This window comes from Mustela lutreola, chromosome 3 (assembly GCF_030435805.1).
Source record: "Mustela lutreola isolate mMusLut2 chromosome 3, mMusLut2.pri, whole genome shotgun sequence".
Classification (NCBI taxonomy): domain Eukaryota; kingdom Metazoa; phylum Chordata; class Mammalia; order Carnivora; family Mustelidae; genus Mustela; species Mustela lutreola.
The window spans coordinates 6,765,457-6,791,141 of record NC_081292.1 but is presented as its reverse complement, the minus strand read 5'-3'; the positions used below and the strand labels follow the sequence as shown (position 1 = coordinate 6,791,141).

At 42.6% G+C, this 25,685-nt stretch overlaps 1 protein-coding gene and 1 long non-coding RNA gene across 6 annotated transcripts in view; one reads left to right on the top strand and one right to left on the bottom strand.

Annotated features, from left to right (window-relative positions):
- KHDRBS3 (KH RNA binding domain containing, signal transduction associated 3) overlaps positions 1 to 25,685 on the top strand; it is a 186,393-nt gene that overhangs the window by 146,737 nt on the left and 13,971 nt on the right. The gene's annotated exons all lie outside the window — the stretch shown is intronic.
- On the bottom strand, positions 9,278 to 16,322 carry LOC131826375 (uncharacterized). The gene is made up of 3 exons (XR_009351555.1): positions 15,602 to 16,322; positions 13,917 to 14,000; positions 9,278 to 11,030 (listed from the first exon to the last, which is right to left on the bottom strand). It is a non-coding gene; the product is annotated as an uncharacterized LOC131826375 (long non-coding RNA).

Below are 25,685 nucleotides of genomic sequence, written 5' to 3'. Positions count from 1 at the left end.
ACGGTAGTGTAAAACAAGGCATTGTTTCTCTAACGTCACACATTTAATGAGTGACAAGCTCTCCACACAATTACTGCGAAGAGAAATATGAACTATTCTTTATAATACTGGAATTGTTCTAATATACATTGGCTCAAAAATAGTTATGATGGGGGGCACCTGGGAAGCTCAGTGGGTTAAGCCGCTGCCTTCGGCTCAGGTCATGATCTCAGGGTCGTGGGATCGAGCCCCACATCGGGCTCTCTGCTCAGTGGGGGGCCTGATTCCCTTCCTCTCTCTCTGCCTGCCTCTCTGCCTACTTGTGATCTCTCTCTGTCAAATAAATAAATAAAATCTTTTAAAAATATATAGTTATGATGGACTTCTGTAGACAGCAATGGTACATAGAGCTGGTGATGGACGGCCTCGGCCCTCAGACACCTGCCCCTCCCCTCACATGACTCAAGACTTCAAAAAAGTCCTAATTTTGACTCTGAGAAATCACTTGTAAATATATCCATCTCATTCTAAACTAAACAGAATTCATTTTTTATTGAACGTTTTATTTATCCTAAAATAATTGTGGTGTAAAACACGATGACCATAGACTCAGGAAGTTGCTGGGAGAGTAGATTGCAGGCTTCTTACACACAAGAAGGTAACAACAGTATGAGGAGAGAATATGTTAAGAGCTTTACTGTAATAATCATCTTGCTATAAATTTGTAAATCAAGTCATCACATTTATTAAATATCAAGGTATCTTCGATTGTGTACCTAGTAATTATGAATTCTCAAAAGAATATTTGATTCCTATTGTGATCATAAAGAAAGTAGAACAAAAAGGTTTCAGAAAAGTGTTAGTGGATGACTATGTGGTAAAAATCGTGAGTTTCTGGATGAGTTTAATAGGACATTCCAGTTTCCCAAGAGCTTTGTGGTTTGACCGTACTTTCACGTACATATTTCATTCCATCCTCCAAAATCTCTGTGAAAGCACTTAAAATTTCTGAAGGAAAGAATTTGGAATAATAGCTGCCTGTTTTGGAGGCTCTCTTGAGTCTAGTACTCAGCATTTATGTTCTTCACAGTCAGTATCTCCGATTTTCACAGTGGCTGCACGTGGTGAGTGCCCCGCACACAGAAGTTAAGGAGAGCAGTGTTTAGCAACTTTCCCAAGAATGCACAGCTGAGAAGTGCTGGAGGAGCCTGGGTTTTTGTCTAATGCCAAGAACCATTATTCAGCTAAGAAAAATTTTTCAAAATGTAGAATCGTATTGACTTGTCTTTGTAAAACAGCAGCTATGCCCTCTATCCGGATAGGCAGGGTGACGGAAGCTGCCAGAAGCTGTGCGCGCCCTGGGTTTGTTTTCAAATACCAATTCCAAGGAAAGCAGTGAGACAAAAATTAATGTCGCCATATGCCCAGTGCCTGTTTGCTGTCACTGCCCCTAGCGGCTGGAGGGACTGTATGTCCAGCAACGCCTTCTCAAGAGCCGACCATGGAGGTCGGAGAAGGATTTGGGATTTTCACTTTGGAAACAAGGACCTATTGTTTAGCTTAAATTATAACCACTTCAACATCAATGTAACTGTTTTTCAGAAGATAATCAGTGTGTGTGTGGTGTCTTGTTTGCCTGTCAAGGACTTTTTTTAAAGGCAGTAATGGTTTGGTGTGGATCAGGGTTTGTTCACTCTGCCTGGTCAGATTTCTGCAAGTGTGCTCTCACTCAGCCACCTCCCCTGGGTCGTGTTCTGCTTGCTGCACGGCTACCTATGATGCCTCTGAGCGCTCCCACTACTCTGACTAGGTAGTGGGAGCGGTCGACGAACAAGTACATCCCTCCTGTGTTGTATAGACATTGGCGAAAAGCAGAGATACCAGCCCAGATTATACCGTAAACCCATAAATTCCTTAATTCTCAGCCAAGGACTCTGTAGTAAGAAAGGAGGGGGGCTATTGTGCGAAGGGGAAGCCAGCATCTAGAAGGGAGGAGGGAAGGACAGACCAGGCTAAAGTGTTGGCAGGATTGAGAATTGCTCTGAGGACCATCACTGCACGCTGACCAGCCCTGCAGAGTACGGGTCACACTCCGAGAGATACGTGCATGTGGTGTGAAGCCTAACCTGTTTATCAGGTGCAAATGATCACTCCCAGCTCATTCTTGGGAACACAGACCCAGAGAAAGATTTAATAAGTTACTCACTTGGTGACTTGATTTCAGCCCATTTCTTTCTATTATAGGAGTGTTTTTCCAAGAGTAGTTCACATACCACTGATATTTCACAACACGATTTTCAGATGGCACACAGGCAGACCTCTTTTTACAGTTCTTATGATAGATTTTAAAATTATTGGGAAAATATACTTAGCATGTCAAGCACACGATTCTATGAATATTGCTACAATTCAGTTCTGATCCATGGAGGTGAAATCAGAGTCGATACAGAGACTACTGTTCAGTCACTGGTAGGATGAGTGGTGCACATGGGTGACAGAAGTCCTGACAGCCGTCCTGGAGGGACTGCAGTGTGACCAACACTGCACTGGGTTTGTTTTCTGGGGACTGGCCCCCTGGGGTATGCCACTGCTGAGGTGGGAGGGGCGATCAGTGAACCAGGGCCATGATCGGGCCTCATTTGGAGTTACTAAACTCAATACCTTGACTATATTGAGAGCAAGCCAAGAAGTTTTATAGCTTCAGCAGGAAATTCCTTAGAATTAAAGTAGTAAAAAAAATAAAGGAAACGTTTCCAGATTTATTAAGTGAGCACACTTTGAAGAAGTCAAATATCACTTGAGTACTGGGGAAACGTTTATTACCCTGTCAGAGGCTCTGATGCCTGCCATTTTGTTCTGTCCCCAAAATAGGGATATTCTGGGGACAGAACAAATCTGTAAGTTCATCAGGAAGGAAGCAGATGCTCAGAGAACGTGAGCCTGACCGAAGTCATGCAGCTGACAAGTCAGGCCTCATACCCAGCTCTCTGAGAGCCCAAGTCCTTGTTCTTCTGCTCCCCTTGGAGGCAACAGGTGGACAAACCTGTCCCTCTCCTCGTGGAGAGTACCCACCTCCCGTGCCAGCCGTGTGGAATCTTCACGCGCAAAGCAGATGAGTCCACGGGAACACGGGATGGGGCAGACACAGGCTAGTGGTAGTAAATCAGTTGCCACTGTCAGTTCAGTCTTTCGTGTTCTTGAGAACTCATGAGATTTATCACTGAGGAATTGCAGAATAATGGCAGCATGTGAAAACACAGTCCACCGGGGAGATGTACTACATCATTCGGATTTAGCGCTGCCATCTGCTTAATGGCGTTGAGAAGACTAAAGCGGTGCTTATGATCAGCCGTTCAGAGCAGCGACAGATGCCGTGGAGCACGCAGGGGAGGAGGGGCACTGCCGAAACGTGGACTATGCGACAGGGTGCCCAAAAGTCAGGGTGTTGCTTTTCAAACCCCGATATTAAACCTTCACTACAAAGTCTTAAGGTCTGTTAGAGAAAGCGATCTGCTCTGACTCTACCCATGTCTCCTTTCCTCATGTCTCACACATCCTTAAAATGTGTTTTTATTGATGTTTAGAAGAATTTTCCTGACAAATCCTATATGATTTAGTTACATTGTGATGTCATTTAGTTTAAAAGACTGTGGGCTATAAAACCAGAAACACCTGGGTTTGAACCCCAGCCCCATCACTTCCTTAGCTGCATGGTTTTGCTCCAGTCCTTCCTCATCTGTGAAATGACGACAATATCTGACTTAGAAGACAGATTATATGAAATGGCCTATGTGACATGAAGAGCAGCTCAGTCAGCCCGCTCACGTCGGAAACTGAGCACCGTACAGCCTTGTGCAGTAGCCTGCTGCTATTACCCCACTTCATAGATGCGGAAATTGAGGCACAGGCCTTATAGGACGCAGAAGGTAAGTGCTGGAGCTCCTGTGTGAGCCCCGACGGTCTGAGCACTCTGCTCTACTCCTCTCCATGCGCCTGTTAGGAATATAGTCTCTGCGTCTAGAAACTTCTGCAGTCTTTTTCTGAGGAAGACTTCTGTCAGTAAGATCCTAACAAATAAGTAATCTGAATAAAATTATACTTGCCATTTTGATTCCTCATTTGTGAAGTAGAAAGGTATTGAAGGCTTCATTTAATTTAGATTGTTTAGAATCATAACATGTTTGGAAGCACAGACTTGAGGTCAAAGCTTGAAGTTACTTGTGAAGAATGATTTATAATAGCGAACGTCAGGGTGCTTGAATTTCTCAAAATCTAGTCAAACCTCATTTATTGGACTCACGACTTTAGCGGCTGAAATAATTCAGACGTGGTATAATTGTATTAACCCCCTCTGTTTGTCATCATGAAGGGATATGTTCGTTTTGGGAAGTAATTTGCAAGTGTCCATCAGGAACCTCAGAAGTGTTTGTAACCCTTGACTCAGCAATTGCACAGTACATGCCTGAGCTTACTGTACAGTGAGTAGCCGACAGTGTAAGAAAGTACGTTTAAAAGCTCTTTAAAAAGAACCAACAGTCTTGGCAAAGTTCAGGGAAAGAGATACGACATTTTAGATACGGGAACGAAACCTATCCATATCACCTCAGCCAAAATAACAGGTCAAACAGTGCCTTAAGAAAGGCTGAGTCAGGGCTTGGTCAGTGAGGGCGGAGGGCCAGTCTCCTGGATTTGAACCCGGGCTCGGCACTGACCAGCACTGTGGCTGAGGTCCCAGTACGGAACATGCCCTTCAGGTTCCGCATCTGGAAACCATGGGTGATGGTAACAGTAAGCTCCTCGTAGGATTGTTACAGAGTTAAGTGAGTTAATAGACAGAAAGCTCTTTGAACAGCTCTGGCACACTGTACATGCTATCATTAGCTATCATTACTGTAATTATCTAAAATCCTTGGGGCTAAGAGTCTGAGATTCAGAATTTCTGAATTCAGGAAGACAGTACAGTTGCATACCATATGTTGTACATCTCCAGTAGAGTCTGCTTGTGCTTCTCCAGGAGAGCGATTACCCCTTGGATTATTTGAAGTTTATGATCAAGGAAAATGTGACTACAGAGAGAGGAAAAGCGTGTATGGCAAATAGAAAAACAAGGAGATTTCTGAAGGGGGCGTGGTGTTCAGTCTTGGCAGTTTGTAATCTTGCAAGTGTCCATAATTTTGTGAATGCTAGCAATTAATTTTTAAAGAGGATGGACTAAAGGATAGGGAGGGAACCATCCTGTCCAGTAGGAGCCTTTATGGGAGCCAGGCCTCTCTCGATTTGGCCCTGATTTTTGTCTATAGCCTCATGTCGTCAGTCCCAGATGCTCTAACCTTACATTGAATTGTGGGCAATTTGCTCGATCACTCATGAAGTAGATGTCAAAGCATGAAGTAGGACAGTAAATTTAATTCCTTTGTGGCTCCTTCAATTATTTCTTCACACATACCTTTTAAAGACATTGTGGTTATATTTTTCTTTTCCTTTTCTTTCTTTCTTTCTTTCTTTATTTATTTTCAGAAAAACAGTATTCATTGTTTTTGCACCACACCCAGTGCTCCATGCAATCCGTGCCCTCTCTAGTACCCACCACCTGGCTCCCCAACCTCCCACCCCCCGCCCCTTCAAAACCCTCAGATTGTTTTTCAGAGTCCATATTTTTCTATAAACATTACGTGCATTTTTTTTAGACTTTTCTAAGAAAGCACAAACAGGAGGATTTGTTTTTCTTTGCCTTTTCTTCCTTGCCAAACTGGGAAAGAGATACGACATTTTAGATACGGAGCGGCAGTGGAGCGGCAGTTCCTTGAATGAGGGGTTTTGCCATCCAGCGAGCTTCCCCCAACCCCCTTCCTCCCGTGTGCTGTTAAGCACTGAGCTGATCTTCTCTGTTTTCAAAACACTCTCCTCGACTCCATTTTCCAGTCATACCTACTAGACTACTGAGACTCTGTCTCCTTTTTATACAGAGAGGCTCTCAGTAGCAAGGACCCTTTTATTTGTCTTTTTGTTCCCCATACCTTGGACACTACGGGTCAGAGAAGTGATCTCTCTGTGGTTTTCAGTTAAATGGATAACATTTAAGAAGTCTGTATCTGTTTTAAAAGTTCCTTTTCTGGAAACACGGTAAAAAGTCTGATGCATTGAAAGTCTCTGGTGAAAATGCACATTGTCCACACTCTGGCTGTATACAAGGGTCACTGATACAGAATTTAAAAAAAACAAGCAGGTGCCCAAACCAATCTGCTGCTGCTTGTTTTTAATCTGGATTTTGATGTAGCATAGCTATCTGAAAGTTCTTAAACTACAGATAATTTCAGTGGGCAGCCAACATTGAGAAATGTCCTTTTTGACTAGTAAGCATTACATAATGAGGTGATTTTTATATATTTTTATATATTTATATTTATATATATACTATATATATATATATATATATATATATATATATATATAAAACCTTTCTCAGTGTCTACCAAATAGTTGCTAAGTAAATGTTTGTTTCCCAAAGAAGAACAGTGTTTTAATTTCTGTAATGGCTTCCATTCATTCATTCAGTGAACAACACGAGTAACCCACTGTTTCCTAGAACTGTCCTGTCCCAGGTGCTTGATAAGTATCCGTGAACAAAAAAGGAAAGGATCATGCCCTTGTAGAGATTAAATTCTAGTGCTCCTCATGTTTAAATATGGCAGTCATGCTCAGCTCCATGGAGGCGGTGGTGGAAGACTTGAAGGAGGTAACAGTGTTCGCCCGAGGGGCCATCTGTGGGAGCAGGGGTCTGTGCAGAAGACCCCTGATGGGGTCTGTCTCATGTCTTCTGGCATCCTTAACGTCTGTCGTCTTCCCTTTGAGTCTGTAATTCGAAGTTTTTAATAGGAAGCTTCAAATTTCCCTTTGGAATAAGATAATTTTGAATAATTTGGAACAAAATGTTTTAAGTGTCCAAGAATATGTTGTAATTTTTCTTCCTGTCTGTGAGTCTCAGTATGATTGACGGAGCTTGCAGACTTAAAACCATGAAGATAAGGAGACTGTTGTCTTGGCCCGTGATGGCCTTGGCTTGTAGATAATGGCTCCCCAAAACACCCACAACCTCACCGCAGGACCTAGAGTTATGTTCCCTTGGATGGAAGAGGGGACTTTGCGGATATGTTTGAGGATCTTAAGATGAGGAGATTATCCCTCATGATCATAGCCACAAATTCATTCACCAAAATATGTTAGCAGATCAAAAATCGGTTACTTTATCATGATCAGAGTTTCTCTCAGCAATGCAGTATTTGTATAATACATGAAAGTAAATCATAATTCTCCACATTAACTAATGGAGAAGAATCATGTGGTTGTTTCCATAAATACAGGAAAAATGTTTGACAAAATTTAACATATACTGATGATTAATAACAAATAGAGGTCTGAGCAAACTGAAAATAATGGGAATGTTTTCCCCAACTTGATAGAAGACATCTGCAAGAGAACACGCACACATACACACACACACACATATCAAGCTAACATCATTCTTTACTGAAATATTCCATGCTTTCCTGCTAAGATGGGGACAAAGCAGATTTGCCCACTCTCCACTTGAACTCAGTGTTGTACTAAGAGGCCTGATCTAGGCAGGAAGGTGAGTAAAAAGGAACAGTAGGCATACAGATTGAAAAGGAAGAAGTAAACTGTTCTTATTCACTGATAACATGATCAGGTAGTTGAAAATCCTAAGGGACCCACTAAAAAACTACTCAGTCTATTCAGTCCATTTGTCAGTTGTAATGCAGCCAGTATACAAGTCCTGTATTTCCACAGACTCGACTTCCACAGCAGTTAGCAAGTGGAAGGCAACCCCAGAGAGACACCATGTGCAATAGCGTCAAAAACATAAAATACTTAGGGATCATTTTTAAACAGCCTTCTTGACATATTTTTACATGCTGTAAAATTCACCATTTAAAAACTTACTACTTTTAGTAAATTTACAAAGTTGTGTGATTGTCACCATAATCCCATTTGGGAACATTTTTTTTCTTTTTTTCTTTTTCATCACTGCAATAAATTCCCTCATCTCTGTTGCAATTAATCCCTTTCCTAGCCCCAGCCCACCATTCATCTCATTTTTGTTTTTATAGATTTGCCTTCTCTGAGCATTTCATTTAGATGTAATCAAAATATATGATCTTTTATATTGGTATTTTTCACTTAGCGTTATGTTTCTGAGGTCCATCCCCATCACAGCGTTTATTGGTATTTTATTCCTGTTTTATTACCAAATGGTATTCCATTTATAGATACACTGCATTTTGTTTATACTTTTACTAGGTGACTGATACCGTTGTTTTTCACTTCTTAGCGCTTATGAGTGACGCTACTATGAACATTTACGTGCAAGTCTGCGAGCTTGTGTTTTCATTTCCCATGAGTAGCTATTTAGGAGTGGAATTGCTGACTCAAGTGGTAATTTCATGTTTGACCTTTTAAGAAACTGCCCGACTGGTTCTTCAAAGTGATCCTATCATTTTAAATTTCTACCAGTGATGTGTGAGAATTCTTAAGGATAATTATAACAAAAATGTGCAAGATCTCTATACTGACAACCATTACTAAAACTTTGCTTACCGAAAGTAACAAAGGCCAAACTAAATAGCAATACATACCACATGTTTTTGCATTGGAAGACTCAATATTGATAAAGACACTGATTCTCCCTGAAATTTTCTGTAAATTCAGTAGAATTCCAGTCTAAACTCCTATGAGTTTTTTTGTTTTTGTTTGGTTTGGTTTGTTTTTTTGTTTGTTTTGGGGTTTTGTTTCTTTTTGGTATAAAATGATAAGATGGTTCTAAAATACATGAAATTCAGAGGACTTAGAATAGCCAAAGTAGTCAATAATGAAGAACAAGTCTGGAATACTGACTTTTTCGGTGTATAAAACCCCAATAGTGAAGCCAGGGTGGTGCTGTGGAAGGGGTAACAGGCCAGTGGGTATCCAGGAGTGGACCCGCACATAATTGCTTTCAAGGGGACCATAGCAATTCAGTGGGTAAAGAATTATGTTTTCTGTAAGTAATGCTGTGACAGGTATTTGTGTAGGTGGGGATAGCTTTGATTTCACACACACACACACACACACACACACACACACACCCTCGTACATTTACAGATGTTAATTTGAGATGGTTAGAGATTTCAGGTTAAATTTATAAAGCTTATAGAAGAAAATATTGAAACAATAGAAATCAAGAAAAGATTTAGAAATTTGACTTTATCAAAATTTCAAACATCTTCTAATCAGAGGACATCATTAGAAAATAAGCCACAGTCTCAAGGAAAATATCTTTGCAACACATACATCTGACAAAGGACTTTTATCTATACGATATAAAGAAACTATACAACTCATCAAGAAAAACATAACCCAATTTTTATAAGAAAACCTAGAGCAGAAATTTTACAGAAGTAGATATTCAAACAGCCATGAAGAATATGCAAAAGTGGTCGGAGTCATAGGTCATGGAGGAAGTGCAAATACAGATCAAAACCTCAGTGAGATATCCTATACTTGCACTCGAATGGCTAAAATAAAAATTAACAACATCAAATGTTGACAAGGTTATTGGGCATCTAAAAAATTCATACATGAATAGAGCAGCATGACGATGAGAAGATTGGCAGTTTCTTTAAAAATGTTGAAAATATATGTATCCTATATAGCAGTAATTCTACTCCTAATAATTTTATCCCAGAGAAATAAGAATATGTACTGAGAAAAAGCTTTATTTAACAGTGTTGAAAGTGACTTTATTTCTGAGAGCCAGAATCTGGAAACAGCCCAGATGCCCTTCCACAAAGGGATAAGCCATAATGTCTTCAGACCATGAAACGCTGTTCAGCAGTGAAAAGGAACAGAATCATGGCGGTTGCAGTAACATGGATGAAACTAAGAAAACTTGTAAAAAGTACTTGCTACAAAGCTCCCAGTCTGAGTTGGTGTCTAGTCGTCATCTACTTAACTGCCGCTGACCATAGATGGTCGTTTTACCCGGCATCTGGCAATCCAGAAAGGGGAGAAGGGAGCAAGCCAGTGGAACAGTTTGGTGAAGGGCACTGACTTGGTGTGTGCTGATAATAAGTTGTCCTCAGCGAGGCTTAGGCCTCAAGTGCCTCAGGAGAGTGCAGAAAGTGTCCAGAGAAAGATCAGTAGAGGCTAGTTTGTGGTGGACCCGAATACCAGGCTAAAGAATATGACATGGTTTTTTGATTCTTTTAGACCAAGTTGTGCTTCATGCCCACCACCACCATGCTGGTCCAAGCCCGCATCATCTTGTTTGCTTCTAGAATACTAGTAGCCTCTGTGCTGTTTGCCCCACCTCCACTTATAACCACTTTCCTGTCATTTCTCTGTACTGCAGCTGAATGATTTTTTTCCAAGTGTGCTGTGATTGTATTTTCTCATGATATTAAGCAATTTTTCTTCATAGCTGCAATTTTATGTTGAACTAATTTCTCTGATCAGTGTCTGTCTGCTTGAAGTTTTTTACCGTCATACCATCCCCCCCAGTGCCTAGCACAGCCCCTAAAACAGAAAATGCTCAGTAAATGTTTATTGACTAAAATGGGAAGGTAGAGAATTTAACTTCACATCAGTAATTTAAAAACAGAGTAGGTATATGATTTGAACTTCTTAATGTTGGATTTGAATTTAAAAACAATTGTTATGGGTGGAATAGCTGAAAATTATCTTAATTCTACATATTTGAAGAGTGAGACTGAATGATTTGATATGCGCATTGATGCAAGTTAGTGTCTACCAGCTTCTCCAGAAAGACTGAGAACCATTTGCTAGTCCTACATTGTCTCACAAGGATGCTGAAAATCCCACAAAAAGTCAAATGAGGTTCCTTCCATACTCACGTAATATTTCACGTGCATAGATATTGTTGATCACAATCAAATTTCTTTAAAAGTAACACAAAATTGCTTTGATATCCCACTATCGGATGTGTCAGAAATCTCTTCCAGAAGATACCTCCATAGAGCAGATGGAAGCACTGGCTACAAAAACAAATTCAAGATCCCATGAACACTCCCATTAACAAACGATTCCATGAAATACTGCAAATTGCTCATAAAATGTTGACAGACCATTTTGAATGCAATGGAAAGAGCCAAAGGGACCAGTATGGAGAGATTATGTGCCTTGGCACACAATGTAGTTGGACATGGGTCTTCACAGATACAAGTAAATAGGCTCATCAACCCAACCCCCATTTTGTTCTCTGTCCAAAATATCTTCTATTTTTTAAACTTGTAGGTACATATTTAATGCTTCTGAAATAACTTCTCTGCAACCTTCCCAACCTCGTTGTCACTTGGGGACCCATCTCTGACCCTTTGCCTTCACGGGCTCCCCCCCAAAACTCCCATCTGTCTTGACAGTTATATTCCATCACATTCTAATCCACAGTCTTGATGCTTCATACAGAGAATTCGCATTAGAATTTCTTGGGATGTCTCGTGGCGATATACATAATTGATAACAATTTTTATATCCTCTTTTGCCAGAAAAATGTTATAAAAAACAGATCTGTTTCCTTGTGTTTTTTTCATAAGAAATCTTCATTCTAAATGTTAGTGTTTCTGTGAGATGAATTCATTGTTGCAGTTGACAGCTGTGGTACAAATACTGATGTGTGAGTCAAAGGCAGGTCTAACTGAACCCGGCTCTGTCTTCTGTTGTGCGAATGGAGCCAGCCCGGAAGTAAGCCTCAGGAAACCTTGTATTTAATTGATAAAGTGAGTAGACAAAACAGTACTTACCTCTGGAAACTTAAATAAGGTTATGAAATTGTGGAGCACTGTGCAAACAGAAGGAAACCTTTAGCTGCTGGGTTTTTTTTTTTGTTGTTGTCGTTAGATTTGTATCACTGAATGTGAGGTCCTCTCTTTCTAAGCAGAAATAAATGATGTAACATCGAAATAAGAACTGAGAAAAATAATACTTGTTTAGGAAGAACCTCTGCTTTTTCTTTTTTTTTTTTAATATTTTATTTATTTATTTGACAGAGAGAGATCACAAGCAGGCAGAGAGGCAGGCAGAGAGAGAGGAGGAAGCAGGCTCCCCGCTGAGCAGAGAGCCCGATGCGGGACTCGATCCCAGGACTCTGAGATCATGACCTGAGCCGAAGGCAGCGGCTTAACCCACTGAGCCACCCAGGCGCCCCTCTGCTTTAATAATACTAATAATGACTGTCCTTGAGGTATATATGCACCACATTATTTTATATGAATTTGACAGCAATCTTATGAAAGATTTAGCTTTTTGTTTTGTTTTGTTTTTTAAGATTGTATTTATTTGAGAGGGAGAGCACAAGTGGGGGGAGGAAGAGGAAGAAGCAGACTCACTGATAAGGAGGGAGTCAGACGTGGGGCTCGATCCCAGGACTCTGAGATCGTTACTTGAGCCAAAGGCAGACCCTTAGCCAACTGAGGCACCCAGATGCCCCTGAAAGATTTAGTTTTAAAACTTGTCTCCAGGTGAGAAAATTGGATTAACTTTGCCTCAGTTTATATACACAGTAAATGCTGGAGCCTGGCTTCTGATAATACCTTTGTTCAACTCCAAAGCCTGGTTCATAACTGTTAATTCTAGGCTGTCTTCCAAAATGATGACACTAAGAAAAGAAACCTGCTTAAAAAATGAAAGTATGACGGGGCGCCTGGGTGGCTCAGTGGCTTACAGCCTCTGCCTTCTGCTCATCGTGATACCAGGATAAGCCCCGCATCGGGCTCTCTGCTCTGCGGGGAGCGGGCTTCCTCTTTTCTCTCTGCCTGCCTTTCTGCCTACTTGTGATCCCTGTCAAATAAATAAATAAAATCTTTTTTAAAAAAATGAGGGTCTTGAAGGGGCGGGGGGTGGGAGGTTGGGGAAACCAGGTGGTGGGTATTATAGAGGGCACGTATTGCATGGAGCACTGGGTGTGGTGCAAAAACAATGAATTCTGGGGCGCCTGGGTGGCTCAGTGGGTTAAGCCGCTGCTTTCGGCTCAGGTCATGATCTCAGGGTCCTGGGATCGAGTTCCGCATCGGGCTCTCTGCTCAGCAGGGAGCCTGCTTCCCTTCCTCTCTCTCTGCCTGCCTCTCCGTCTGCTTGTGATTTCGGTCTAATAAATAAATAAAATCTTAAAAAAAAAAACAAAAAAACAATGAATTCTGTTATGCTGAAAAGAAATCTAAAAAATTATTAAAATTCTAAAAAAAAAATGAAAGTATGAGTCTCTAAAGAGAGTCACGTTAGGCATGCATGGACATCGTGCCACCAGCATCAGTGTGTGGGGCTGGGAAACAGACACCCAGCATCACTGAGACTGGCTTGCAGGCATGGCTCAGGGCTGTTGAAGAAGAAAGGCACAATGTGAACTAAAGATACTCTTGTAAACAAATTCTTTCCTTTTTACTCTTCCCTTTTTCCTGGAATCTAATCAAAATTCATAGTTTTTTTTTTTTGTTTGTTTTGTTTTGTTTTTTTAAGGTATGGAGATCCATCTGCAACCTTTTAAGCAGGGTTTTGATAGGAAGAAGTAGCACAACAGAGGAGTTTGATGTTCAAATAAAAAAGCATAGTTGGATGTTTCTGCGTTAGAAAAAGAGATACTCAACATCCCTTATTTCAGAATGTATCTGTCTTTTAGGACTAAGATGAGCTCTGAATTACCCATAAACTGAAACAAATGAGAGTTTTCTTTTCTCTCGTGTGAGAATGTAAGCAACTGCAGGTTTCTGGGACACATCTTTACAGTTACTAAGTGCCAGGCCCCTTCTTTCCTGTCTCTCCACCCTGTGTCCTGAGGCTCCTCCCAGTCTCCATATGGCTGTTGAGGTGTCAACCATCACAGTGGGGCTTGGGCAGAAAGGAGGAGGAGGAAGAGGAAAAGACCGTACCTCCTGGCTGGGTCAGCCTTCTGTTAGGAAACTTCCCAGAAGGTTCAGTCCGTGCGTTTGCTTCTGTGTCACTTGCGGAAGTATCTAAGAAAGGAAGTTTTGGGGACTGATGCCTTATCACTAGCACCATACCCCCATCTTATAAGGAGTCTTTTGGTAAGAAAGAAAGGAAAATTGTGCTAAACAGACAACAAATGACCTTACTTTTTTTTTTTTTAAAGATTTTATTGATTTGTCAGAGAGAGAGCACAGGCAGACAGAATGGCAGGCAGAGGCAAGGGAGAAGCAGGCTCCCTGCCGAGCAAGGAGCCCGATGTGGGACTCAATTCCAGGACGCTGGGATCATGACCTGAGCCGAAGGCAGCTGCTTAACCAACTGAGCCACCCAGGTGTCCCAATGACCTTACTTTTTAGCATATAAATTAGGGGGTTTTTTTTGTTCTCTAAGACTTTCTTGTTTTTAACAACAATAATTAATATTAATATAATTAATAACATTATATATAATGTATATACAGCAAAGCACATAAATTCACACCTGCCCGAAGTGTGTGGTTCTGTGACTGCTTACCTGTGTGTGCACCCCTACAACCAAGAGGACATGTCCGGCACTCCAGAGCTCTCTGGGATAGCTAATTCCCATCGTCTCTTGGTCTCCCAGAATTACATGGCTTTAAAAAAAAAAAAAAAAGGACCCAAACGTATTTCCTACTTTTTCGAGTATACGGTGAGACAGTTCTTAGATAGTGGTGCAAGGTTAGTGGTGTGGAAAGAATCAGTCTGGGAGGTGACGTTAACTAGACTTAACCCTGATTCCATGGCGCTGTAGACACCTGACTTTAGAGAAGTCACTTCTTGTCTCTGACTGGATACTTTGTGAATGTTGTGGTTCTGCTTGGAACGCCTTTCTTTTCTTCTCCTTGCCTGGCTCCTCCCTCTGGAGTCAGCTTAGACCTTTCCTCCTCCAGGAAGCTTGCTCGTATCCACGAAGACTGATTCAGACACCCTGCCTCTGAGTTCCTTTAGAGTTCTGGGTGTCTCATTTGTCACATTATTCCCTTTGCCCACTTAACATTGTCTGATTTGCACACCAGACCAAGCGAGTTTTATCACAAAAACCAAATCTTGGGTGGCTCAGTCGGTTAAGCCTCTGCCTTTGGCTCCGGTCATGATCGCGGGGTCATGGGATTGAGCCCTGCATTGGGCTCCCTGCTCAGTGGGGAACCTGCTTCTCCTTCTCCTTCTGCCCTTCTTCCTGCTCCTCTCTCTCGTTCACTCACACTCTCTCAAATAAAAATAGACAAACATAAATAAGTAAACAAATAAATAAGAGCTTAAAAAACAAACAAAAAATACCCAATGACCAAATCTTTTTCACTGATGCATCTCCAGTGTCTGGGACATAGCTGCTGTTCCATAAGTATCTGCTGAACAATGTTCAGTGAAGATACCTGAATTTCATTAACTTCTACTAAGACCATCTTTCTCAAGAGATAGTGTAACAAGTAAGAGTCTCTTCTTTAAGAGTGGAAAAGTGTTACTATTTTTTAACCTAAACTTTTAAAACAGAGATAATACCCAATTGTAAATTTGTTCTAAAGATGAAAGATCCTTTGTGGGGAGTACCTAACACGATCTTGGCTCACAGTAGGCATTTGGCAAGTGTTGTCTGCTCTTACTCTTACGTTAAATCTTCGCAGGTCCGGCCCCCAAAGGTGAGCATCGGCCGGTCCTGGTTGTTGAAGTAGGTCCTCCGTGAATCAGGCTTGCCAGGCACTTGGAGGGCACAGGCTTCCTGGCCATTCCGTCTGTGCAGATCTGTCTTCCTGAGCTGTCTTACACAGAAGGTGGTACTTTCCACCTCTGTGGAGAACAGAAGGAAAGAAAAAGGGTTCTGAGTGTCTCACGAGAGATTAAGGTTAAACATGAAACAAGTACTTTCTGGCAGGGCTGCTCAGGTGTGTTACTGTGGCAGGTTACTCGGGCTTCATTTCTGGAAGTCTTGGAAAGTGGAGAGAGAATCATTGCTCTCAGAGGGTTAAGACAGTTTAGCCTGAAGCCAGGGGATGGGCCACGTGGTCTCTCCGGGTCGATTTCTTCCCTTTGATTCAGCAAAGCACCTCTAAGTTCCTGCACTTTGTAGTGGGGGCGAATTCCCAAGCATTTCACGGTGGAGAAGTGGAGCATCAGCTGTAAACCGCGAACTCAGTCTCTGATTATGTGGCGAACCTGTGTTAACATTTAAAATCTTTTTATTTGACAAAGTAATTGTTACGTCTGAAATGAGGCTTTGCAGCTGTAATTACCACAGTAGGGTTAAGAATAATAGTCACCGTTTATTTTGTTCCGACGACATGGCAAGCCCGGGACAAGTGTTTTGTGGACAGGAGCTCACTTAATTATTACTCATCGGTCTGTCCTGAGCAGGAGCTGTGAGCCAGACACTCCCTCATTCCTTCCTGCAGTGCTCTTATTGAGCACCTTTTGTTTTCAGACACTTGTAGCCGCTGAACGTCAACAGGCTGCCTGCCCAAGGTGACACTACTTCCGAATGCAAGGACAGGCCTCAAAACCCAGGGAACCTTCCCAATCCCAAGTCTGCGCCCCCTGCCTTTGCGTGCAGGCCCCCAGGGCTGTCTTCCTCCCCGGGTTTAAGGGCCGCGTGTGTGGCGAGGACTCCAGATTTATGTCTGCGGTGCCTGCAGCGGCGTCTCCAGACGGTGGCTTCCCGTCCCAGAAGTCAGAGAGGCTCCTCCAACCTGGCGGGTGCCTGGCCCGGCCCCTGATCGCCCCCGCGCGAGCTGGTTAGTGGGACCGTCCCTGTCACTTCCCTCCTCATCCGCGGTTGTAGGACTGGGAGCTCCGCCTTCTTCCCACCGACCGGGACGCCTCCCCGCCGAGGCTCTGTGCCAGCCGCTCTGCCCTTCTGGCCCTGCGAGGCCCAGGAACGTGCCCACCTCCTACACCCGACGGCCGCTGCTGGGGCCCTGCCCCCTCAGGCGCGGGCTGCGCCTCCGTCCTCGCCTTCCCGACCTGCTGACAGCACACCCTGCCGGCCGCTCTCGGGTGCGCTGTGAGGGAACAGCTCTCGGCCGGCCAGGCAGGTCTGCTGGCTCTTACCCTCACTGTGTGTGCCTACAAGCTGCTCGTTGTCCGCGCTCGCATCATAGCATAAGCTGTATGACGGTGGGCATTCTGTGTGACGGAGTCCCTGACTGAACGGAGGAACGCCTGCCTCAGGCGCGCGGCTCGCAGCATTGGCTTCAGTAAAGGGAGGCGGCGGGCGGCGGGACCCGAGGGCCGGAAGTCGGGTGCGTGCCGGCTGTGTGCGCCTGCGCGCTGGCCGCGGGCGCGCCTCAGCAGTGACGAGACTTGGCTGATTCTTCCAGAATTGTGAACTGCTGTTAATGTCCCAGTAAAATTCAGATTGTAATAGTCTCAGTTTTACAAAATTAAAGGGCTAACACATATTTAAATATAACCAGTTTCGTTTGTTTTGTTTTAAGTTATTAGTTTATTAATAAAGAAGAAAAAGCTCTGTTTTCTCACCCGTCCTTTTAAAAGCCTGCTTCATCCCTGAGGGGCTCCTGGGTGTCTCAGGCGGTTGAGCGTCTGACTCTTGGTTTTGGCTCAGGTCATGATCTGGAGGACGGGGGACCGCGGGGGTGCGGGGTGGGGAGTGAGTCTCCTGTTGGGCTCCACGCTCGGTGGGGCTCTGAGAGTCTCTCTCTCCTTCCCTCCCCCCGCTCCTCCCCCTGCTTGCTGGCTTGCTCTCAAGTACGTAAGTAAATCTTTACAATCCTATTTTGTCTCTGAAAACAAAGGAGAAAAAATGTCAATTACAATTTTTAAAATATGTTCATGGGGTATGTATTTGGTATCAACCCATTTTTAAAATAGGATTCCATTGTAAACTGAAATTTGTATTAACTCTTAATTGATTAGGGAGCTGAACGAATTCCCCACATTGTTTTAAACCCCATTTTCCACTTACTCTTTTTACCAAATCTTATTTCTGAGCTTAAAAAACATAGTAAAATTATTTTTAAAGATTTATTTATTTATTACAGAAAGAACACACACACTTGCAAATCAGGGCAGGAGGAGAGGGAGAGGGAGTGAAGCAGACTGTGTGGAGCGTGGAGCCCGAGACAGGGCTCGATGTCACGACCCGAATTGAAACCAAGATTCCAAGGCTTAACCGATTGAGCCACCCAGACATCTGGCAACATCATTTTTAAATTTGCCTTTGTTTTCCCTCCCCTGTCAGTCTTGTGATGGGTCTTCTTCCAAGCAATGGAATGTCTGACAGGTTAATGATGTCAGCTCTGAAAGGTTCAGAATTCTGAAAGTCAGACCTTAAAATTTTGTGCTAATACAATTACTGAAGCTTCCTCTCAGAGAAAGAGGGATTCCCTGATTAAACTATAAATAATACCTGGCCATTTAAGTGGAATATTTAAATATTCCAATTATTGACACATGTCTGTAATTTTTAGTCCTAAAGAGAGTTATTTATTTCAAACCTCAGTGTATATTTGTTTTCTTACATTTTAGACACTAAAAAGTGACATGTACCAGCGAGGGGATTGAAACTACCCTCGTGTTAAAACTGTGCCTGATGGGTCTGGAGGATCTACACATCTGCCTTGCTTATAAGAAGTCTAAGTTTCCTTTGACTCTTTTTGCCTGTCTACCCCATAATATCTAGATTTTCAGTCCTGGTGTGTGTGAGATCTAGGGCCAGGCAGTTGTGACACTGAGCTCTGTCCACCGGACTAGCTCTGTGAGTGAGCCCTTCCTCCCCATCATTACATGGACGGTGAGACGTTTTTCCAGATAAAAGAATCATTCTTCAGGCAAGTATGTAATAGTCACTCTACCTTCCTCACACTTCCTGCCAACAAGCATCCTGTACCTCAAGACTCCTTTATACTTTATACTCTCAAAAATTAGAGTCACTGTGGTTTGGCATGTATGGCTTGTATCTGCTAACATCTACCATATTTGAAATTAAAACAGAAACATTTAAAAATAGTTATTAGGGGCACCTGAGTGGCTCAGTGGGCTAAAGCCTCTGCCTTCAGCTCAGGTCATGATCCTAGGGTCCTGGGATTGAGTCCCGCATCAGGCTCTCTGCTCAGCAGGGAGCCTTCTTCCTCCTCTCTCTCTCCCTGCCTCTCTGCTTACTTGTGATCTCTGTCTGTCAAATAAATAAATAAAATCTTAAAAAAAAAAAAATAAAAAAGTTACTAATCATGAAATATATTACAGGAGTTAACCCATTGCATGTTAACATTAAATAATCTATTTTTATGGAAAATTCACTATTTTCTAAGACAAAGATTAGTAAGAATTGTGGCGTTGATTTATATTTTGCACGTCTCTTTAATGTCTGGCTTAACAGAAGCTAACTAGATTCTTACATCTGCCTCTGTATTCAGTTTGATGTTATACGTTGTTTTGGTTGAAGTAGTTGGGACAACATATACCTGGCTAGAAAAGAGAAAAGTATTTTGACAGCGTTCCCCATAACTGTGGCTAGTCTTTGATAGTCCACCAAAACTTGGCAGGTGCTAGTTTCTTAAAGGTTAGCTTTAATATGGGTTCTGAAACCATGTCCATAAACTTTTCGTACTCAGTTACGTTAAAATACCTTGGTCCATTTACCCTCGGTGGATTTGGAAAAATGGTCATTTAAAAAGTCCTCATTCACTGAGTTGTGCATATTTTCACAATGCTGTGACACATTTCCTTGTGCAATATCAAAAAAATCATATTCGTTTTTACCCCCACCAGTCTCAATAGAGAAGTCTTTAAGTACTGGCTTGCTCTCAGTTTACAGGGGTAAATAATTTTTCAGATTTGTAGTTCATACCTGCAAGCTTGAATTTTATCATTGGTAACAAATACTGTCATTTTTTCTTGAAGCGACAAGCTCACTTCATTCATTTTTGAGAACACACCAGCCACATCTGTAAGTCTGCGTAGCCGTGGTCTGGTGTGCTTCAGTCCTGCAAGTAGAAAGGGGTGCTGGGAGCAGAGCCTGAACTCAGCCTGTCCTGCACCCAGCAGCAGAGCTCCTGTAAGCACAATTTCATGTCATCACGCAAAATCATGAAAAGGCATGGACTTAACAGTTGAGATTTATTAAGATTAGCAGTTCTTACTGTTTTACAAGATATTTTGTAAATGATAGTACTTTTCTTAATTTAACTGTTAGTATAGTTTGATGCCATTGCCTTGGTTCTTGCCAAAGCACTGAAAATTTTACCCACCACATTGCTTGAAATATGAGCACAGTGAAAAGATGAACAGTGTTCGCTTGTTTTCACAAGAATAGTTTGACTTGGTGGGCCCCCTGTAGGATGGCAGGGGCTCCTGGGAGTCCACAGCCCTTACTTTATTTGTTTTATTTTTTCAGTGTTCTCAGATTCATTGTTAATGCACCACACCCAGTGCTCCACACAATACGTGCCCTCCTTAATACCCACCACCAGGCTCACCCATCTCCCAACTCCCCGCCCCTCCCAAACCCTCAGTTTGTTTCTCAGAGTCCACATCCTCTCATGATTCATCTCCCCCTCCAATTTTGGAGATGCAGATTGTATTAATGCTCTAAGAGAGCGCTAAGTTAGAGATGGATACACCAGCAAGAGAGGGATGAAGCAAATTCTCTAAGGGTAAGCCTTGTACAGCCTTCCCATTCAGTGCATTGTCCTCACACCATAAACTCCCCGAGGACAGACATATCACCACTGGGTGCCTGTCCCACAATGGGATACTGTGAACCCCATGTGTGTCTAGGAAGAGCAGCTGGCCCTTGCCTCCCTCCCATATCAAAGCTACATTGTCCAAATTTGTAGTCCTCAGGGGAAGAGGGGCAGAAGATGAATAGCCTTGCATTTAGATCTGCAACACACTTAGCAGAACACAGAAGATGGGAATAAAGTCATGCTTTGACCTCTCCCATCTCAGAGGGCAGTGGTTCAGTTCAGAGAGTAGCCCCAGTAGGAGCTGGAGTGACCAAGCACATTTGGAAGGTCCAAATGTAGCAGAGCAGTGAGCAAATGACTAGACTTCTCCCATCTGACCTGTGCAACCGAGTTTGAAATGTATTTATTCAGCATCTTCCCTGGAAAATATTATTAAATATTATAAAAGGACTATTCGAGAAGTAGGACTCAGTGAGAGCGTATTGGACGTTTTTTAGTCACTTACCCTGAAGGAATTTCAGATCTTTCTGTTATCTGTCATAATGGGAAAATGAGAGTAGTCCCAGAATTTCATTTTAAGTATGACTTTTAATCTGTTTTGCTGTATCTATAAAAATTCTTAATGGTTGCGTGAGGATCCCAGGCTCCAAGAAGAATGGAAGCACTGGCCTGCGGCCCGCCGGACTAGAACTGTTACCTGGGCCATGTGTGCCCCTTCCTGTAGTTTTTCCTGTCACATAATGAATTTTCACTAAATGCCTGCTCAAATATTAATTTTTGTCAAAGGATTATAGATAAAATTTTTTCTCAAAGGAATGAGCCAAGACAATCCAGAAAAACACCAACCCTTTTATGTTAAATTTCAACAGCGCAGAATTTACTAATTTAATTTTGGAAGAGATCCACTAAAGATCAATTCTGGGATGAATTCCTGATTCACCTCCCCACCCCCCAAAATTGCCAAAACCATCGCAACAAGATATCCTTATCTTGGACTCTTGATTGAGACATGGACAGGATTCAGTCCTAGTGTTGATATCGGTCTTCCTCTGATCTCTACAGAAGACAATTACGAATTAGACAGGTTCCCATCTTTTAACCTCATTTTTCTCACCTGTAAAATTAAAAATGTCTGCTTCAGACAGGGGCTTTGAGGATTAAGGGATAATCTGTAATGCATTATAAAACTAAAAAAGGATTTAAAAAGAGACAGGAAGATTGAGTCAGGAGGATGGGCTAAGAACACTTACCTGATCCACCCGTCCTCCCCTTTCAGAATCCAGGAAGTGACAGGAAAAAGTTTGAAAGATTCCTGAGGGAGGGAAAGCAAATGGAAGGCAATCTATGAGAAAGCAAAATGAAACAAAGCCCAGCCGTGGCAGAGAAGTGTGCTGCTGTGGTGGGGGGTTTAGGGCAGATGCAACCCCACACGTGGCTATCAACATGGGGCACCAAGAGAATTGACTGGAGAGCTGCATTTGGAGTAGCCAGGCTAGTCTGGCTACTGAGAGGCACTCAGCAGTGCAAAGCGGTAGTGTTTCTTCCCAGACTGTTGTGGCCATGCAAAGCCAAAGCTGACTGTGCCACCCGGTAGAGCAACCAGGAGCCCCAGGTAAAGGAGACAAATTACTGATGTATCCCACCCAGTAGTACACTCTGTTCCCTTTCCACAACCACCAGAAGAAAGCTATTTTAAATAAGAGGTGACATGTGCAGCCATCAAAAGAAATGAAATCTTGCCATTTGTGATGACCTGGATGGGACTAGAGGGTATTATGCTTAGCGAAATAAGTCAATCGGAGAAAGACAACTATCATATGATCTCCCTGATATGAGGAAGTGGAGATGCTGCGTGGGGGGTTTGAGGGGTAGGAAAAGAATAAATGAAAAAAGATGGGATTGGGAGGGAGACAAACCATAAGAGACTCTTAATCTCACAAAACAAACTGAGGGTTGCAGGCGGGGAGGGGGGCGCGTTATGGACATTGGGGAGGGTATGTGCTATGGTGAGTGCTGTGAAGTGTGTAAACCTGGCGATTCACAGACCTATACCCCTGGGGCTAATAATACATTATATATTAATAAAAAGAAGCCCTGTTCAGTATTAAAAAATAATAACAATAAGAGGTAACATCCCTAGACAAACAAACTGAAAATCTCAAATCAAAAACATCCAGCGAGGCCAGAACATTTAAAAAAAAAAAAAAAACACTCAGCAAACTGGAAAACTAATACTTGGACAGAACAGAGTTTAAAGAGTAGAAGGAATTTTAAAGTAAGTAGTTAAATCTTCATATGGGTCAGAGGCCATGGAAAGCCACAAAGGCCAAACCAGTTAGAAAGCCTGGGTTTAAAGTCAACAGAAGGCCATTGAGTATCACCAAAGGATAAAGAGTCACCAAGTAGGATAGAAAAAATGGATGGAAGATAGAATCCAAAACTTCATAAGTAACCTAACTGGCATTACCAGGACAGAAAAAAAACTAGGAGTAAGGGAAAGAGAATTTCATAAAAGAAAAAATTGAGAAGTTGAAGACACAGTTATTATTTACATTGAAGGGCATACTGAGTGTGCAGAGAGCTGTGAATGTAACATGAGGTGAGGAAAGAATTAGGGCCAGGAATAAGCAGACTGCCCTAGCTTTCCTGTTGAAAGGATTAACTTCAAACATTCTAGCGTTATAGAAGAGGAGAGGGCAGCTCCTCATGGATAAACATCGGCTATAGCGCCAGACCGACCTGGCTTAACAGCTTTGGGTCTTATGTGTTCATGATTGTCCTTGGATGGTTTAGGTAACTTCAAGAGTTTCAAATTTTATTATATATAAAGGGATAGAATAATATCTACTTCCATCAATTTGTCATGAGGTTAAATGAGAAAAAATACACATGGGTGCACACTTCCTATGCCCCTGTGTATACCAGCTGACCACTACTAGTGGAGTAATTCCCCCTTTTTTGAGAGTTCATAAATTTCTTTGTATCCTGACCCTGACTCATCTATTGCCTCTTCCCTCCTCTGTCAGTCCCTCAGCCAATCCGTGTCACCTTCCTACCTTCCTCTCACCTCCCAATGTAATGAGACTCTGATCCCAAGGTATTTTGGCCACCCCTTCTGTGCTCAGACACACCTGTACCCTCTTCTGTGGAAATGTACTTGTTCATCTTCATTAGCTTCTGGAGAGTAATGATCACACCATATTTTCCAAGTCTATTCAACATCCCCAAAATATTAAATCCTTTAAGTCCTTTTATTTTGTACCATTAGAAGTGAGGCAAGAGGAGTAGTGTGTCGTTCACCTTTATTCACTAATAACACTTTGTCTTTCTTGCACTGCTTTGGTGATTTTAATAAATTTTACTGTGTGTCTACCTTGTACTAGGTATTATTCTAAAGGAGCTTGAGGTATGTCATCAAATAAGACAGCCCCAAGTCCCTCCCTGAAGAGCATATATTTTCATTCTGCTGAGAGGAAATAGTACGTATAAGAAATGAGCATGTAGCATGATAGAAAGTGACATATGCTGTAGAAGAAAATGGAGCAGAGTCCTGTGGGTGAGGGTTGCCGGAGCAGGGGGGTTGCAGTTATAATGAGTGGACCTTGTTGAGACGGCCTCATTTGAGCAAAGTCTTAGAAAGATGAAGTTAGCCACACATATCTAGAGGTCAGAGTATTCTAGGCAAAGGGAATGGCTGGTGAAAAGAATGACTACACAACTTTTTTTGCCCTGAGTGCACTGGAAACTGACTATCTAGGAAGTTTTGCCAGTGGTGGGCCATGAATTCCAGGGGGCGCAGAGAAAGGATTGCAGAGCTGGGTAGGAGCTGAGGACAGACAGCAGCAGGTGGGCGGGACTTCGAGGCCTGTGGATAAGAGCATCCTAGTGGTCTAGGGCTCGCTGAGCTGACATAAATACAAGGAAGGGGTCTCATGTGATTGGCTTCAGTGACTTTAAAGTAGAAACTGGTTGAGAGTCTTGAAGAGGTTGCAAGGGCAAGAGACAGATAAATGTCGGGATTGCCTTCTTGATCCCACAGGGACAAGATGATAAGGGTCTCAGAGTTTCTGTTCTCCTCTTAGACCCCTGTCAATGGAGAGTGGAAGGTCTAGAGAGTGGTGGACTTGGTCCCAGGGCTGCAGTTTGCTCCCTGGCCCCTCTGTTGTCTGTTTCTTGACGCTGGTTGATGGAACCAAGAACCTCTAGGAAAGCCAGGAGTTAGGCTGCATCTTCATACTTCCTTCAGCTACTGGGATGGGATAGAATGTGGGGGAATAAAAGGCCCTGGGCAGACATGGCCTTAGTACCAGCATGAGCAGCCCGCTCTTGATCTTTTCAGGGACCAGCTTCATGGATCCCTTGTGATGGAGTTGAGGCCTAGTTGGCCTAATGTGTTTTCCAATCTATTATTAATGTTATAGTATAATGTCGTGTGCATAAGTGAAGAGATTCTTCATGTCTTTTACCCTTTGTCATATGTTGGGTGTTGAGTTTATCCTTGGGAAATAGGACACATCTTTGGTTAGTAGACATTTGAGGGGCACGTGCTGAAGGGCTGGCAAGGCAATTCAGTGGAACTGACAGCTCTGAGAATGGGCTCAGCTGCTCCCAGTTTCCTGGCTCAGTGACAGTCTTGCAATAAATAATCGGAAACTGGGTGAAATGATAGAAAATGTCAGTTTAAAGTTTTCACTTGTCAAAACCGTGATGGTCTTATCACCAGACCATTGCCGGAGCAGCAAATTGCGCTCTCTCTGATCCTCCTGTTCACTGGAAACGTTCTTCGCCCCGGACTTTTCTATGCTGAACAGTTTTAGGGCACTTCACAGACCGATGTCCAGTCTAAACTGATGTGATGTCCGTTTGATCAAGACTTGGTTGGGTCAAAAAGCCACTGTTCAACCTCTCTGTTGGTGAGCTTCAGTGCCTGCCATTTACAACGTCGAGGTGCACAGAGGGGACCTCTGTAAAGGATATTCTCTTAGGCCTGTGAAGATGTAACTCACTTTGTGCAACAGATACATTTCTCAAGAACATCAGGGTTTTATTTGTC